Source organism: Halichoerus grypus, chromosome X (genome assembly GCF_964656455.1).
Source record: "Halichoerus grypus chromosome X, mHalGry1.hap1.1, whole genome shotgun sequence".
Classification (NCBI taxonomy): domain Eukaryota; kingdom Metazoa; phylum Chordata; class Mammalia; order Carnivora; family Phocidae; genus Halichoerus; species Halichoerus grypus.
In genome coordinates, this window is record NC_135727.1 from 131,139,463 (window position 1) to 131,158,408 (window position 18,946).

Sequence of the window (18,946 nt, forward strand, 5' to 3'; positions counted from 1 at the left end):
GAGATCCAGGCGGGGCCACTGAGATCCAGGCGGGGCCACTGAGATCCAGGCGGGGCAGGACCACTGAGATCCAGGTGGGGCCACTGAGATCCAGGCGGGGCAGGACCACTGAGATCCAGGTGGGGCAGGACCACTGAGATCCAGGTGGGGCCACTGAGATCCAGGCGGGGCAGGACCACTGAGATCCAGGTGGGGCCACTGAGATCCAGGCGGGGCAGGACCACTGAGATCCAGGCGGGGCAGGATCGCTAAGATCCAGGCGGGGCCACTGAGATCCAGGAGGGGCAGGACCATGGTCCTTCCCGAGGCTCCAGGGGAGGGTTCTTCCTGCCTCTTCCAGCTTCTGGGGCTCCAGGCGTCCCTGGGCTGGTGGCCACGTCCCTCCCATCTCTGCCTCTGTCCTCACGTGGCTTCTCCTCTGTGTCCATGTCTTCTCTTCTGTCTCTTACAAGGACACCTGCCACTGGATTTAGGGCCACCCCTATCCAGGATGAGGTCATCCTGAGATCCTTTCCTTATTCGCATCTGCAAAGACCATTTTCCCAAATAAGGTCCTGCTCATAGGTTCTGTAGCTTTGGACGTGAACACGTGTCTTTTTTTAGGGGGGTGGGGGTGCCATTTAACCAAGTACACCTGCTTATGCCCTATTTTCCCCACAGAAGCAGTCAGTGAATTACAAGGTTCTTACATTGTCTACAGTAGCCAAAACTGTCAGCACACAAGACGAGAACACTTCCCCCAGTGACTCACAAGAGAAACGGATCTGAGCAATGCACCTGCAAATGAATTCAGATATTCCTGGAATTCATAAGCTCATGATTTCATCGGCCTCTGTTTAAGGTAAAGCAGAGCTATTCTTTTTTTTTTTTGCTTATTTTTATAAATTCCCAAACCCGTGTCTGCAGGCTCTTGAAATGCACGCGGGAAATAGGAGAAACTATACAGGTGCACTGAGAGGCTTTATAACGGCAAACGCAGAAGACACAAGTCCTGTCCGACGCCCATCACAGCCCCCCTGACCTGGGGGAGGCCAGGCATCTGGATTATCTACGCTTCCCCCCAGCTCCTATCTAACCTGGGAACTGGATGTGGGTTCGGATCCTGCATCCGAAGGAGTTCCCTGAGACCACCCCCAAGTTTGAAATCCAAATTCCCAGAGGCCAGCCCTGGGCCAACCCGTAAGCAGCCCTTTCTGAGCACAGCTGACCCGGACCTGCTGTGTTTCAATTTTCCTTTAAAAAAAAAAAATTGCTTGATTAAGCTACAGTTCCTAAACTGTACCACTCACCCATTTGATTTGTACAATTCTGTGGTTTTTGCCGCGATCGTGACAACTTTAGAACGTTTCTGTCCCCTGAAAAAGAAACCCCGTGGCCTTAGGCTATCACTCGTGTATCCTCCATCTGCCTCCTGCCCTACGGAAATGCTCGTGTGTCCATCCATGAGCTCATGCACACTCGGGGTGTTTGCAGCCTTGGACAATTATATTTGGTGCCACTATGGACATTCAGGCCCACGTTTTTGTGTGGACGTGCATTCTCAGTGCTCTTGGGTGTAGACACCCAGGCGCAGAATGGCTCGGTCCCCCAGTTCCTACATTTCATCCTTTCAGGCAAGCCAACCTATTTTCCGAAGCGGCTTATGTTAACTCTGTTGTGCACAGACAGCCTCTCTGCATGTGTTTACTCAGTGTGAATACTGAATTAAAAGGTAATTCTTCACTGTGCCGGTCAGCACGTGGGGTGCCAGTCAGCATGAGGGGTGGGCTCCTACTCGGCCTTACTTCTGTTTGGGAATTCACAGGAAACCACTTGCAAAGTGTTTGCACATGGCCGGCCCCCCTGGTTGTGTCCACTGGGAAATCTGTGGCCCCATTGGGGAGTATATTCATTTCCTGGGGCCGCCATAACAAAATCCCAAAGACCAGGCGCCTTAGACAGCACACATGTATCCCCTCCTGCTCCTGGAGGCTGGGAGTCTGAGATCCTGGTGGGGCTGGAGGCTGGGAGTCTGAGATCCTGGTGGGGCTGGAGGCTGGGAGTCTGAGATCCAGGCGGGGCTGAGGCTGGGAGTGTGAGATCCAGGAGGGGCCGAGGCTGGAGTCTGAGATCCAGATGGGTCTGGAGGCTGGGAGTCTGAGATCCTGGTGGGGCTGGAGGCTGGGAGTCTGAGATCCAGAAAGGGCTGGAGGCTGGAGTCTGAGATCCAAGTGGGGCTGAGGCTGGGAGTCTGAGATCCAGGTGGGGCTGGAGGCTGGGAGTCTGAGATCCAGGCGGGGCAGAGGCTGGGAGTCTGAGATCCAGGCGGGGCTGAGGCTGGGAGTCTGAGATCCAGGCGGGGCTGAGGCTGGGAGTCTGAGATCCAGGAGGGGCCGAGGCTGGGAGTCTGAGATCCAGGCGGGGCCGAGGCTGGGAGTCTGAGATCCAGGCGGGGCTGGAGGCTGGGAGTCTGAGATCCAGGCGGGGCTGGAGGCTGGGAGTCCGAGATACAGGTGGGGCCGAGGCTGGGAGTCTGAGATCCAGGTGGGGCTGGAGGCTGGGAGTCTGAGATCCAGGAGGGGCTGGAGGCTGGGAGTCTGAGATCCAGGTGGGGCTGGAGGCTGGGAGTCTGAGATCCAGGAGGGACCGAGGCTGGGAGTCTGAGATCCAGGTGGGGCCGAGGCTGGGAGTCTGAGAACCAGGTGGGCTGGAGGCTGGGAGTCTGAGATCTAAGTGGGGCTGGAGGCTGGGAGTCTGAGATCCAGGAAGGGCTGGAGGCTGGGAGTCTGAGATCCAGGTGGGGCTGAGGCTGGGAGTCTGAGATCCAGGAGGGGCTGGAGGCTGGGAGTCTGAGATCCAGGAAGGGCTGGACCTGGGAGTCTGAGATCCAGGAAGGGCTGGAGGCTGGAGTCTGAGATCCAGGAGGGGTGAGGCTGGAGTCTGAGATCCAAGTGGGGCTGAGGCTGGGAGTCTGAGATCCAGGCAGGGCTGAGGCTGGGAGTCTGAGATCCAGGCGGGGCTGAGGCTGGGAGTCTGAGATCCAAGTGGGGCCGAGGCTGGGAGTCTGAGATCCAGGTGGGGCTGGAGGCTGGGAGTCTGAGATCCAGGTGGGGCCGAGGCTGGGAGTCTGAGATCCAGGAAGGGCTGGAGGCTGGGAGTCTGAGATCCAGGAAGGGCTGGAGGCTGGGAGTCTGAGATCCAGGCGGGGCAGAGGCTGGGAGTCTGAGATCCAGGCGGGGCCGAGGCTGGGAGTCTGAGATCCAGGCGGGGCCGAGACTGGGAGTCTGAGATCCAGGCGGGGCCGAGGCTGGGAGTCTGAGATCCAGGCGGGGCTGGAGGCTGGGAGTCTGAGATCCAGGCGGGGCTGGAGGCTGGGAGTCCGAGATCCAGGCGGGGCCGAGGCTGGGAGTCTGAGATCCAGGTGGGGCTGGAGGCTGGGAGTCTGAGATCCAGGAAGGGCTGGAGGCTGGGAGTCTGAGATCCAGGTGGGGCTGGAGGCTGGGAGTCTGAGATCCAGGAGGGACCGAGGCTGGGAGTCTGAGATCCAGGTGGGGCCGAGGCTGGGAGTCTGAGAACCAGGTGGGCTGGAGGCTGGGAGTCTGAGATCTAAGTGGGGCTGGAGGCTGGGAGTCTGAGATCCAGGAAGGGCTGGAGGCTGGGAGTCTGAGATCCAGGTGGGGCTGAGGCTGGGAGTCTGAGATCCAGGAGGGGCTGGAGGCTGGGAGTCTGAGATCCAGGAAGGGCTGGACCTGGGAGTCTGAGATCCAGGAAGGGCTGGAGGCTGGAGTCTGAGATCCAGGAGGGGTGAGGCTGGAGTCTGAGATCCAAGTGGGGCTGAGGCTGGGAGTCTGAGATCCAGGCAGGGCTGAGGCTGGGAGTCTGAGATCCAGGCGGGGCTGAGGCTGGGAGTCTGAGATCCAAGTGGGGCCGAGGCTGGGAGTCTGAGATCCAGGTGGGGCTGGAGGCTGGGAGTCTGAGATCCAGGTGGGGCCGAGGCTGGGAGTCTGAGATCCAGGAAAGGCTGGAGGCTGGGAGTCTGAGATCCAGGAAGGGCTGGAGGCTGGGAGTCTGAGATCCAGGAGGGGCTGAGGCTGGGAGTCTGAGATCCAGGTGGGGCCGAGGCTGGGAGTCTGAGATCCAGGTGGGCTGGAGGCTGGGAGTCTGAGATCCAGGTGGGGCTGGAGGCTGGGAGTCTGAGATCCAGGAAGGGCTGGAGGCTGGGAGTCTGAGATCCAGGTGGGGCTGAGGCTGGGAGTCTGAGTTCCAGGAGGGGCTGGAGGCTGGGAGTCTGAGATCCAGGTGGGGCTGAGGCTGGGAGTCTGAGATCCAGGTGGGGCTGGAGGCTGGGAGTCTGAGATCCAGGGGGGACTGGAGGCTGGGACCCTGAGATCCAGGAAGGGCTGGAGGCTGGAGTCTGAGATCCTGGAGGGACGAGGCTGGAGTCTGAGATCCAGGAGGGGCGAGGCTGGAGTCTGAGATCCAAGTGGGGCTGAGGCTGGGAGTCTGAGATCCAGGTGGGGCCGAGGCTGGGAGTCTGAGATGCAGGCGGGGCCGAGGCTGGGAGTCTGAGATCCAGGCGGGGCTGAGATGGGAGTCTGAGGTCCTTGCAGGGCTGAGGCTGGGAGTCTGAGATCCAGGTGGGGTTGGAGGCTGGGAGTCTGAGATCCAGGTGGGGTTGGAGGCTGGGAGTCTGAGATCCAGGTGGGCTGGAGGCTGGGAGTCTGAGATCCAAGTGGGGTTGGAGGCTGGGAGTCTGAGATCCAGGCGGGGCTGAGGCTGGGAGTCTGAGATCCAGGTGGGCTGGAGGCTGGGAGTCTGAGATCCAGGCGGGGCCGAGGCTGGGAGTCTGAGATCCAGGTGGGCTGGAGGCTGGGAGTCTGAGATCCAAGCGGGGCCGAGGCTGGGAGTCTGAGATCCAGGCGGGGCCGAGGCTGGGAGTCTGAGATCCAGGTGGGGCTGGAGGCTGGGAGTCTGAGATCCAGGAAGGGCTGGAGGCTGGGAGTCTGAGATCCAGGTGGGGCTGGAGGCTGGGAGTCTGAGATCCAGGAGGGACCGAGGCTGGGAGTCTGAGATCCAGGTGGGGCCGAGGCTGGGAGTCTGAGAACCAGGTGGGCTGGAGGCTGGGAGTCTGAGATCTAAGTGGGGCTGGAGGCTGGGAGTCTGAGATCCAGGAAGGGCTGGAGGCTGGGAGTCTGAGATCCAGGTGGGGCTGAGGCTGGGAGTCTGAGATCCAGGAGGGGCTGGAGGCTGGGAGTCTGAGATCCAGGAAGGGCTGGACCTGGGAGTCTGAGATCCAGGAAGGGCTGGAGGCTGGAGTCTGAGATCCAGGAGGGGTGAGGCTGGAGTCTGAGATCCAAGTGGGGCTGAGGCTGGGAGTCTGAGATCCAGGCAGGGCTGAGGCTGGGAGTCTGAGATCCAGGCGGGGCTGAGGCTGGGAGTCTGAGATCCAAGTGGGGCCGAGGCTGGGAGTCTGAGATCCAGGTGGGGCTGGAGGCTGGGAGTCTGAGATCCAGGTGGGGCCGAGGCTGGGAGTCTGAGATCCAGGAAAGGCTGGAGGCTGGGAGTCTGAGATCCAGGAAGGGCTGGAGGCTGGGAGTCTGAGATCCAGGAGGGGCTGAGGCTGGGAGTCTGAGATCCAGGTGGGGCCGAGGCTGGGAGTCTGAGATCCAGGTGGGCTGGAGGCTGGGAGTCTGAGATCCAGGTGGGGCTGGAGGCTGGGAGTCTGAGATCCAGGAAGGGCTGGAGGCTGGGAGTCTGAGATCCAGGTGGGGCTGAGGCTGGGAGTCTGAGTTCCAGGAGGGGCTGGAGGCTGGGAGTCTGAGATCCAGGTGGGGCTGAGGCTGGGAGTCTGAGATCCAGGTGGGGCTGGAGGCTGGGAGTCTGAGATCCAGGGGGGACTGGAGGCTGGGACCCTGAGATCCAGGAAGGGCTGGAGGCTGGAGTCTGAGATCCTGGAGGGACGAGGCTGGAGTCTGAGATCCAGGAGGGGCGAGGCTGGAGTCTGAGATCCAAGTGGGGCTGAGGCTGGGAGTCTGAGATCCAGGTGGGGCCGAGGCTGGGAGTCTGAGATGCAGGCGGGGCCGAGGCTGGGAGTCTGAGATCCAGGCGGGGCTGAGATGGGAGTCTGAGGTCCTTGCAGGGCTGAGGCTGGGAGTCTGAGATCCAGGTGGGGTTGGAGGCTGGGAGTCTGAGATCCAGGTGGGGTTGGAGGCTGGGAGTCTGAGATCCAGGTGGGCTGGAGGCTGGGAGTCTGAGATCCAAGTGGGGTTGGAGGCTGGGAGTCTGAGATCCAGGCGGGGCTGAGGCTGGGAGTCTGAGATCCAGGTGGGCTGGAGGCTGGGAGTCTGAGATCCAGGCGGGGCCGAGGCTGGGAGTCTGAGATCCAGGTGGGCTGGAGGCTGGGAGTCTGAGATCCAAGCGGGGCCGAGGCTGGGAGTCTGAGATCCAGGCGGGGCCGAGGCTGGGAGTCTGAGTCCAGGCAGGGCTGAGGCTGGGAGTCTGAGATCCAGGCGGGGCTGGAGGCTGGGAGTCTGAGATCCAGATGAGGCTGGAGGCTGGGAGTCTGAGATCCAGGCAGGGCTGGAGGCTGGGAGTCTGAGATCCAGGCGGGGCCGAGGCTGGGAGTCTGAGATCCAGGCGGGGCCGAGGCTGGGAGTCTGAGATCCAGGCGGGGCTGAGGCTGGGAGTCTGAGATCCGGGGGGGCTGAGGCTGGGAGTCCTAGATCCAGATGGGTTTGGAGGCTGGGAGTCTGAGATCCAGGGGGGACTGGAGGCTGGGAGTGTGAAATCCAGGAGGGGCTGAGTCTGGGAGTCTGAGATCCAGGTGTGGCTGGAGGCTGGGAGTCTGAGAACCAGGTGGGGCCGAGGCTGGGAGTCTGAGATCCAGGCGGGGCCGAGGCTGGGAGTCTGAGATCCAAGTGGGGCTGAGGCTGGGAGTCTGAGATCCAGGCGGGGCTGGAGGCTGGGAGTCTGAGATCCAGGCGAGGCCGAGGCTGGGAGTCTGAGATCCAGGCGGGGCCGAGGCCCGGAGTCTGAGATCCAGGCGGGGCTGAGGCTGGGAGTCTGAGATCCAGGCGGGGCTGAGGTTGGGAGTCTGAGATCCAGGCGGGGCTGGAGGCTGGGAGTCTGAGATCCAAGTGGGGCCGAGGCTGGGAGTCTGAGACCCAGGAGGGGCTGGAGGCTGGGAGTCTGAGATCCAGGTGGGGCCGAGGCTGGGAGTCTGAGATCCAGGTGGGGCCGAGGCTGGGAGTCTGAGATTCAGGCAGGGCTGGAGGCTGGTCCTCACCTGGTCATCCCTCTGTGTGTGTCTGTATCTTCATCTCCTCTTTTTATAAGGACCCGCATCCTATGGGATCAAGCTCCACCCTACTGACCTCATCTCTTCGAAGACCCCGTCTCCAAATAGATCCCCATTCTGGGGTCCTGGAAATTAGGAATTCCAGATACGAACTTTGAGGTGGGGGGACACAATTCAGCCCATGATCTTCTTACCCCTGATGCCAATAGCTAAAAGTGCTCTCAGGAAAGCCCACAACCACGAATTTGCAAAACATTCCTGTCTGAAACATTCCCGGTGTGGGGATTTTGAGCACCTAGCAAACGCACTGCAAACACGTACACAGGTGGGGTTGTGTCGCCGGAAGCAGGTGGGTACCTTAGGGAGGACGGCCGCCTGCCACACAGACACGTGAAGGCCAGAATACTAAGGGACACAAGGGGAACTGTGAGGACAAGGCCAAGCCCAAGGAAAGAGGTCATCGTGGATCGGACTGCTGGTTCCAGCTGAGGTGGGGTACGGGGCCGTGGGCAGGGAGGTATTCTCCCGGCGCGGCTCAGAGATTTATCCGCCACATCCTCGCAAGTGGAAGCCGGAGCCCACCTGCTTCAGCCTCACCTGCTCAGAAACGCTCATTAATTTCGCTGGAAACCATCGCGGGGACCTTCAGCCACATGAAAGGGAAGCCCGGCCTAATGAGGAGCCGGGCCGCCGCCGGCCATCCACACCACAGCTGATCAAATGTCGGGACTCCTCGTATAACCCGACTCCCCATGGGGATCAAAACAGCCTCCCAGACCCCGCTGGTTCGCAAATGCTCAATTAGACAAACAGGACCTTTCCTCGCTCTTTTATCTCACCCTTTAAGTCGGCGAATGTCATGGCCTTTGCTTTACAAAACACAGCACCTGCCCTCCGTGGACACGGTGTGGCCACCTCCCAGGGCGTATCCCACGCAAGATGAAATCGAGCCGGTTGTGGACACCAGCGATGCCTGGCCCATTAACCCAGCACGGAAATAACTAATGGCCCAAACTTTAAGCCCCAGGAAGGGAAGACCAGCCCCACATGACGTATTCGCTGGTTTGTCCTCGGCGACCAGTGATGCTCAGCCATGCTTCACAACTAGGAGCCATGATGGACACGTAACTTCACAAGTAATGACCCGTACGTTCCTGAATCTAGGCAAATCTGGGAGTAGCTTCCTGAGCTGAGTGGAATGGTGTCCCCCACAAAATTCACATCCACCCAGAACCTTGGAATAGGACTCTATTTGGAAAGTGGGTCTTTGCAGATGTGATGAACTGAAGGATCTGAGATGAGCTCATCCTGAATGAGGGTGGCCCTAAATCCAATGACAGTTGTCCTTATAAGAGAGAGAAGAGGAGACATGGACACAGAGGAGAAGCCACGTGGAGATGGAGGAAGAGATGGGAGGGACGTGGCCATGAGCCCAGGGACATCTGGAGCCCCAGAAGCTGGAAGAGGCAGGATGGACCCTCCCCTGGAGCCTCAGGAGGGAGCACGGTCCTGCCCCGCCTGGATCTCAGCGGCCTTGCCCAGCCTGGATCTCAATGGCCCTGCCCCGCCTGGATCTCAGTGGCCCTGCCCCGCCTGGATCTCAATGGCCCTGCCCCGCCTGGATCTCAGTGGCCCTGCCCCGCCTGGATCTCAGTGGCCCTGCCCCGCCTGGATCTCAGACTTCTGGTCTCCAGAGCTGCACGAAGATGAGTTCCTGTGGTTTTAAGCCCCTTGTTTGAAGTCAGGTATTACCAGGGGCCCAGGACACCCACACAGATGATGTTCAGAGACGCTCTGAGCCCCAGGTGAGAGCTCAGCTGCCTGGAGACTCATGAAGAGTCTCCTTGTTGATAACAAAAGTCGGAATAAACATCAGACCCCCATGTATGAAAATCAGATCTGGGGGTGCCTGGGGGGCTCAGTTGTTAAGCATCTGCCTTCAGCTCAGGTCATGATCCCAGGGTCCTGGGATCGAGCTCCACATTCGGTTCCTTGCTCAGCGGGAAGCCTGCTTCTCCCTCTGCCCCTCTCCCCATCTTGTGCTCTCTCTCTCTCAAATAAATAAATAAAATCCTTAAAAAAAATGTGTATGATTCTTCCTGCTTGTCTGTCTCTATGGGTTTAATTTCCAGACCCAGCCAGGAGGCCAAGGGGGGGTCAAGGAAGTAGTACAGACTGTCTTATAGAGAGAGTGTCCTCCATAGCGAGACAGCTGGACACACACAACTGTGGTGTTGTGTTGTTTTTTGGAGACATACATACACATATATACATGATACATATGAGAAAAATACATATATGAGAAAATACATTTTGAAAATCTTGAATATTGCATTTTCTGGAAAAAGCCTGCAGGGCAATTTCCTTTAAATAAATGGGACACATGTTCTACGGTTTTATGTGAATCAACTGACTTATACAAGCCGCCGAATGAGCACAGTTACTATCCCCTGTACCAGAGGTAACAGAAACGGGCCACGTGGCACAGTGTCTACTCCCAGAGGATTGCTCAATTTGTGAGGATTCAGGCAGAGTGCACTCGTCTGCTTTTACGGTGGTAAGGGAAACGGATGTGTGGGTTTTTGCAGACAGCGAAACCCCACTGTGGTCCGGGTCCCCTGCACAAACAGTCCCAGGCTCCGCAGGACATGTGTGTCTCAGCTCAGGGTCGTGGCTGGGGGTCCTTCATGGCCGGGGGGTCCTCCGTGTCAGAGCCCAGGAGTACGTGCAACAGGTGTCCCCAAGCAGGGTCCCCTTTTTTGCAAACCCAAGGTGGTGGCTATGCCCCTTGGTGTTTGCCTTTTTGTCTTCAACATCTGGTTTGAGGTTCAGTAGCTGCACAAAGCCCACAATGAGTCCATTTTTCTGCACAGACAATGTCTCCAACATGGGGTCGAAAAACAGAGGTATCACTAATCTCATGGTGGGTCTCCACGAGACCGTTTCTACTCATAAGGTCCAGAAGGAGAAGGGGTCAAGGACGCGTGCATCCATCCCCGTCAGGCTGGGTAAATGCAGAAACTCAGGTGGTCGTGCTGCGTGGTGGGAGCTGCCAGGCCCACAGCCACAAGAGGGGACATAACACATATGCCCGTGGATATAAGGAGGGCGTCTTCTGCCATTTCCACAGCCAACAGCTGTTAGAAAACCATGCTTCTGGGCTGACTCTGAAGCAAGACGTCAGCACAGGAAATAGGTGATGCCACCATCTGGTTGGCATTAGCGTCTCTCTGGGCTTCCAGAACAAAAGCCAAGAGCGTGAGCATCCCTTTAGAGGAATGGCGTAGACATGTCGTAAATGGAGACGTGGTGAGGGTAACCCCAGTGTCCCGAAGACCTGGTAGGGACAGCCCCTTCCGACTCTGACCCCATCACTCCTGAGCAGGAGATTTGCAGAGGCTCCCGTCCATCCCCATGAAACCTGCTCATTTCTCCTCTGATCCCTGCAACACCTGGACCCAGGCAATGGGGCACAACAGCATGGCCGCCTACCCTTCCCAAACACCGCAACCTTCCACCGGTGGCTGCCACATGCTCTGAAAATGCACCGAAGTCCAGGGACGCCCTTCAATGCAACCTCGCCCAGAGACAACCTCAAGACACGCATGCCCGAAGGAAATGAGAAACATTCCCTACCACGTCTTTGACTCGCAGTGAAAACACCGCATATTCAAAAACAGATCACATTCGGCACGTACCCTGGATCCCGGTGTTTCTGGGTCAGACACCCCCTCACAGACCGTAGAGAAAAAGCCTCCAAATCACAGGCAATGCCCACAGTGTCTCCGCCTGTGGGTGAAATTACTAGTGATTCTTCTTACACTTCACTCTCTTGCATATACGCTGACGTTTTCCCGCCGTGAACGCTGTTTGCTTCTGCTTTGCGGAGACACCTATTTTATCTTTGTGTGGCACATGTGTTTCTTGCACACGGAGCCTCTGTTGTTTTGGCAGCCCTAAGAGACACGTGGGTCACCTCAAGCACACGGCTCCCTGGCATGAATCAAAAGGACCTTTCGGACAGTGAGCTCAAGGCAGGTCGCCCGCAAATATCCCGCAATGTCATGCTGATTGTGTTTGGTAGAAGATACTTAATACACAGCAGTTGCAAGAAAGACACTCAGACCCTCCTGTGTCCCCCTGGAAGCAGGAAACAAATCTGCCATATGAAGCATGCCCTCCCCATACTAAGAACCAAAAAGGCACCCTATAACCAGAGATGAAGACCTACAAGTCAAGAAAGTGATAGGAAGAAACCTTAATTTTTGTTTCTAGTCTCACACCCACCTCAGTTCTGCTCAGAATTCCTTACTCATGATAGCTCCCAAACCCCTGTGTTCCTGATCCTGTCCATCCCTCAGAAATGCACTGCCTCTTCAGTCAAAATGTTTAAAAACTGCCTGCCTCCGTCATTTCTTTGGGTCTCAATTTCGTTCTTGGACTTCTGTGCACATGTAATAAAACTTTGCGCCTTTTTTGTCATGTTAATCTGTCTCATATTCATTTAATTCCTAAACCAGCCCAGATATCCCTGAAGAGATGTGGGGAGAAAATCTGTCTCTCTCCCCAATGAGGGCCACCATGGGAGAAGACGCTGAAGCCCAAACCCAAAGGTCAGCACGAGCAAGTCACTCATGGGTCATAAAAGAATTCCAAGAAATGGGCATCGTAAAACTCTCAGGGGTGGGGAATGAAACAAATGCTATTATTTCTGAGAATACTTCTAGTGTCCCAGATATAGTAGAATGAGGACTACCCTCCTTTGTAAACAGAAAAATAATGTCAACTTTTATTTCCAAAAGCATAAACAATTGTAAACCAGCATAAGCCAGAAAGCACGGAGCAGCGTCAATTACTTTAATGAGGCAAATTAATCAGTGGCAGCCAAAGCCAAGACCATGACCTGGACATTCATCCAAGAAAATAAAGCCCGTAAAATATGCACTTCACTAATCATGGAAGAAATACAAAGCGATGAATGGGTGCATGAGGACATCGGCAGGTCATTTATATTAGCAAACCATGAGAAATCACCTGAACATCCTACAAAAGGAGAAACCTTTGCATATTTTTATGCAGACATGAAAAATCACACACACAGTGCAATGGTAATACACCGGTCCCGTCTCCACAGGCAACAGCAGGTTAAGGATTAGAAGTCCTCAGTCAAGTATGAGTGGACGGAGAGCCTGTCTCTACCTGGAATCCCTGGAAAGGCGCATGTCTCCAGGCCCTTGTGTCACCATCTTTGTCCTACAGCTCTGTCAGGGTGACATTAAATTGCAACTGCATGAAGTTGCGGGGAATAACCCAGGACATGAGACCGCTAATGCATGCTTGTCCCCACGGTTGACGTACTGGATCTGTGTTGCCTCCTGAGTATGGGATGGCGGTGGTCCAAATGGCACTTTCCCCCGCCAGTTCTGTCACAGGGTCCTCAGTTTAGTGAGCCCTGCCTGCCGAGCCGTCCTGCCTGGCCATCACCTGGTGCCTCCTACCCCACATGCTTTCATCCAACTGTGCCATGTCTCGAACATCAACATGCTCTAAGGTGCCCCATCCTCATTCTTGGAGGAGCTGCTTGGGTATCCCCCCACAGATGCCCCACAGGGCCACCTCCCCCTGTGTATGGATGAGGACGCATCCAACTTCCAGCCCCCAACACCCATGTTACAAACTCACTCTGTGTTTCAGAGGCGGACTCCCCTGGTCAGAGTGTGCCAATGGCCTGCTTGTCACCCATCCCACCTTCGCAAGACCAATGGGCAGTAGGGCCAAGACGGAGATGACAGATTTCCAACAAACTCCCTGAAGTGAACCAAGGTACTGACTCCCTTTCCCATCCTCTACTGCATCTCCCGTGTCATGGCTCTGTGGGCAGAGTCCCCACTTTGCCTAACAAATTCTCTGGAAATCGTCATGCACGAAAATCCAAGAAAAACAAGAAGCTCTGTGATAAGGAGATGAAGAGCAGGAGAAGGGCGGGAAATGCAAGTGTCATCTTGGCTAATGTGGGTTGTAAATTCCTAGCATAGACATCTTACAGGGGAGGGGGAGTCCACCATGGCAGCTGGTCTCATTAAGGCAACATCTGTTTACAAAAAGATAATCTAGCATCCTCTCCCCAGGATGAATTTCTAAAGAGACATCTGGTTGACCAGCAGGTTGAAGAGCCAATGAGCCAAGGGTGCCCCCTGCTGTGCACATTGACAACCGCTCGTTCAGGAAGTGGCTTTCTGGAAAGGTCCCCCAGCCCTGCCATCCCATCTGCTTAAGTCAGAGTCTGGTTGGGGGTCAGGTATCTGGGGAACGATTTTACTATGAAGCATTTTTAAAAAGCAATTTGAGTTTCTACTTTTCCAATCCTGGCTATTTTTGTAGGCATTTGAACCTACTAACATCTTATTATTAAAAACAAAAACAAAAACCCTACTATGTGACTTTATATTTGTTAAGGAATCACATGAGAAGATAAAAAGCAAACTCCGTGGGATGCCTGGCTGGCTCAGTCAGTGGTACGTGTGAGTCTTGGTCTCTGGGTTGTGAGTTTGAGCCTCAAATTGGGTGTAGGGATTACTTAATAATAAAATGTTTTAAAAGAATTTTTTAAAGATTTTATTTATTTACTTTAGAGAGAGAGAAGAGGAGCAAGGAGAGGGACAAGTAGATTCTGTGCTGAGCTCGGAGCCCGATGTGGGGGCTCGATCCCAGGAGCCTGAGAGCATGACCTGAGCTGAAACCAAAAGTCCGACTGAGTTGGCTTAACCCACTGAGCCACTCAGGTGCGCCTAAAATATATTTAAAAAGTGAGAAGCTATGACATTGTTCAGCTGGTGATGTCAAGTTCTGACAAGGAGAGTGTAATATCCATTTATACAGCCCAGCACTTAGAGAGCTACTTGCTTCCCTCCTGTGTGGGTCAGCAGCTTGGACGTCACAGATGGGATACTCCAGCAAGGTGGACTCAGTGAAAGGGGATCCCCAAGGGAAGGTGATGCACCCCCAGGTCTCAAGAAGCCAGTCCAAGAGGGTCAGCTCAAGGAAAGAAGCCACTTACCCGCAAATCCTGAGCAGCCAGCCCTGGTGAAGCACTGAGGAAGAATTACCCCGGCTCCTCTCTCTGCTCCCTCCCCCTTCTGTCCTGCCGCTGCCGCCCATTGGCTGAGCCCACCCGGAAGTCATTCTGTCATGGGACCAGGCAGCTGTCCATCATACAGGGCACCAAGCAGAGATGGCTCAGCCTGAATCTGGAGGATCCTGTAAAGCGTCTCCAGCGCACGCTCATCACCAGTATCTGCACAGGGGGCAGGTGATGGTTCTTCCCTGGTGCGTCCTCACCAAAGGCACTCGGGTCCTCACTGGGCTTGTCCCTGCGTGCATTTGCACCAGCGCTGCAAATCCATTTTGGCACAGCCAGTCCCGGGGATCCCATGGGATACTGGGCATGAAGGCTCTGTAAACACAGTGGTGTTTCTGGAGCCGTTTATCGCTGCTTCCTTCAATAATGTATTTCTACATGGTTTTTCCTACAGACAGGACAGTTCTCCAGGAGTGGGGGCAGGGTGGAAGCAAGAAATGTTAGTCATAGCAGAAATAATGGTCAAGAGATCACTCGTCTTCAGATGGGGGGCTTCATGCATCTGCTCCCTGCACACAAAGGGGTTTTACTTTGTGCAGGAATGGAGCTCCAAGGAGAGGATCTACAAGGAACAGGAAGATTTCCTCTGGAAAATGTTCAGTCCCGCTGACGTTGTCCCACTGTGGAAGCTTACACCGTCGGAGAAACCCAGGGGAGGGGGTTCTAGCTTGCCGGCACAACCTTTTGAAACACGTTGTTTTTCTTTTAAACTCAAAGGGGCCACACGCCCCTGTGTTTTTCAGGGACTTTCCTTCTCAACGAGTCTGTCCCCAACAATGCAAATGATCCTAAGAAAATACAACCAATCAGACATTTTGAACGATGTTCTATTTTTTAAATTTTTTTTTCTGGTACTTTGCATACTATATTTGTTTCCATCAATCTCTTGTCTTAGGTAGGGATGAAAACATATGGCTTTCCTAAAATCATGATGTCCATAAATGCCTCTCAAGGAATGTTGGCGAATCTCCATAGGGACAGCACCGACGACCTCTCTCCACCTGAGGACGTCTAATAACGGTTGTCCTTGAACTACTGACATCCTCTCTGGCCCCGAGCTCCTAGAACAAACCTCCGACAGATGTGCCAACAGACAAGATATAAAACGCCCTCGCTGCACGGCGGCAAACACACAGCGAGGAATTTGCACAAGCTCCAGGGGGCCGTCGCTCTCGGCACACTGGGTATAATTTTCTGGATTCTTCATGTCAAACTGTGCTCCCTGCATCTGACGACAGGAGATGCAGACGGCTCATTGTGTGAACGGATAGAGGCCTGAGGTCTTTATGCAATGTTGAGTTCCTGGTGTCCCAGAAAAACAAACCAATGAACATCAACGAAAAACAGTGGGTTTGCATGGACACTGGTGTTCAGCCTGGGTGTCAGTCCTTAGCGTTTGTGCATTTGGGGAGAGACGAATGTCGTGTAGCAGGGAGGACATGGTTTTCATCACTGGGCCTGCAAGATTTTGATGTAGGAACCCGTCCTTGTCTGGAGACTCGGGCTCTGCCGCTGGAGTCCATCCCTCAGCCCTTTTGTGGTCCAGCCTCCCGTGGGAGCTGCGGCTTCATGGTCTCCTTCAGGGTCTGCAATCACTTCGAGAACTCTACGGATGTCTATGTGGGCTGCAGGGGGACCGCGAATGATGAGGAGCTTCTCTGCATCACATTTTCACATTTCATATAAACGGAACCATACACTATTGTGTCCTTCCGTGAGCACCTTCTGTCTCTGAGCATGATGTGTTTGCGGTTCGTCTCTGTTGTAGCATGGGTCACTGGTTTGGGGTTGTTTGTTTGGTTTTTGGCTTTTTTTTTTTTTTTGCATTATTTTTTATTTGCTTTTAAAACGTCTCCAAGCACCCGATTGTTTTCCACAAACCAAGGAAGCATCAAGTTTGCAAGCGAAGGAAGAAAGAAGGGGCTTCGGTGTGGCTGACCAGCCCCCTGCCCTGATGTGACATTGGCTGTGCGCCTTGTTTCATTGTCTGCAATGCCCCCCAGCCCACCACCATCCCAGCATCACGGACGCTGCTCGGGAACATGTTTGTTCAATGAGAAATGCAATGAGAACCTTTTGGTCTGGTGTCATTCCCCCTCAATGGGTCTTTGAAACCCAGATCCGGTCCAGGGGGGCTCATCCTATCCAGACTCATTTGTCAAGTCTGCCGGGCAGCCACGGAGACTGAGCTCACAGCATGCACACTACGCAGGAAACGCACGGGATCTGACCCCAGAGCAGCGTCTGCGGTGGGACAGAGCGGGGAGGCAGGAAGCAATGTTCCCCACCTTGCATGCGCACCTGTCCTGGAAGGGATTCCTCAGGAGATGCTTTGCTAAAAACTCATGGACTGCAACATCCTGCTAATTAACGTGAATTAACGGAAATGTTCTGCTTGTGCCTCTGTTGCCCCCTCGTTTGAAGATCCTGTGGGAGAGTGAGCAAGATGCCTGTCACCATGGCTCATCCCCCCCCCCCCCCCCGACAACTGACAAACTGGGAGAAAGGTATTTTGTTCCTCAACCACTTTCCAGAGATGCTCCCAGGTCCTGGAGCCCTGAGACAGCCCCAGGCTTCTTGAAGATGTGCACATTTGCAGTAGACGGAGAATGAACTCTCTGGAAGCAAATGCTCTAAGAAAAGGAAGGTGGGAGGGTGCTGTCCCTTATTTACATCGGGGAGCAAGACGCCTCTTGCTCTCAATGTATAGGACTAACTTGTATTATGATTTGTATTAATTGGTATTTGTCTTTTACAGCAAAAAATGATGCAAATGTACTTTTGGACATTGTTCTTGTTTTCGTGACAGCTGACGTTTAAAGGAATAAAGGCTGCTTGTCTGTCGGGGGCGGGGGGGTCACCCCGCTGTCTCCAGGATTTGGTGCCTTTGCTGGATGCCCGAGCCTGTTCCATCAGCTGCCCCATGGCGCCACCTGCTGCCAGACGGGCATCCCCATCCCGAGCGGTCCATGCATCACCGTGGCAGCAGGAGGAGGCTACACACATCTCCCCTGCAGGCTGTCCTGAGAAGCGATGGGGAAGAAGCCAAAGCAGGTGCCTGCTGGCGTCCTGGAGGGTGGCTCCTGGCCCCACAGAGGCCGGACCAATGCCGGCAAGCACACACTCTGCAACCAGGAGCTGGTTGGCACCATCTGAAGAAGGTCCTTGCGACCCCTGCTCGTCCCCGTATCCCCAGAAGGAGAAGCAGACCCTCCCTGGGCCAGGCTTCCAGCCGTCCTGCTGTGGGATCAGCCTGACACGAGCCCTCAGCCAGCCAGGGCCGGGCAGACTTTCGCACGTCCCTAAAAGCCGACCTTCTGCCTAGAGCCATGAGCATCAGCGAAGCTCCAATGGGGCCACATTTTAACCCGGCTCCTCTCAGCCTCGGCGCTGTGGACGTCTGGGGCTGCACCACTCTCTGGGGCATCCTGGGCACTGCAGGGTGATGAGCAGGATCCCTGGGCTCCACTCCACATGCCAGCAGGACCTCCTCCCCACTGGACCGCCCAAGAATGACTCCAGACATTACCAAAATCACCCCCATTGAGAACCACTGGTTTCAATGCATTCAGACTCACAGAAGGTCTAAGATACACAGGGATTTATAGATTACCCAGTCCCACTCTTAAATGTGAAGGCTGAAGGTCCAACAAGGCAGGTCTCCTGCCCAAGGTCAGGTTACTCTTGAATGCAAATCCTGGGAATAGAAATTGCCAACCCTGTGCCCTTCCTGCTTGCAGGGACGTCCTACAGCTTCAAGGTTATCTACTGGTTCCCTTGCAGCCCTGTGGCGGTTAAAAGAATGATCTGGACCAGCAGGTGTTGTGTCCAGGTCTCGGAGACAAGTGTGTGAGTGCTGACTGGCCACGGATGCTGAGATCAGGGGCCCCGGCACCAGGGTGACCACAGCTCACCTCCCCAGGCATGGCTGCACCCAGGAACAATTTTGGCTTTAAGCAGACTGGCTGGACTCCCTGCACCGTACACTTTAATGAGCCACCTTGAAGTCATGGGTTGCCAGTCTTAATTCCCTAAATCCCATAGCACTTTCCAGTTTGTGGGATGGGTATTGCCTTGTCTGGGCCACTCAACACCTAAATTCAGGGCAGAAAATCCTATACCTGGTGCTCAAGAAGTTACAATTTGGGGGGAAAACACACACACAGGGAGACATCCATTGTTAAAATACTGCAATTTAATCTAAAACAGGCAAGTTCATAGACACAGAACATAAGATGGTGGGGGCCAGGGTCTTAGGGAGGGGATAGGGAGTTAATGCTTCATGAGCACAGAGCTTCAGTTTAAAGATGAGAAAGTTCTGGGGATGGACGGTGGAGATGGTTACACAGCAATGTGAATGCGCTCAATGCCACTATACTGAGCACCTAAAAAAAAGGTTAAAATGGCAAATTTCACACCACACCAAAAGAAAAATTAAAATAAATTGCCATTACTATTCCAAGTGAGATAAAGACAAATACCATATGATCTCACTTCTACGTGGAATGTAAAAGAAAACAAGAACCAAGCTC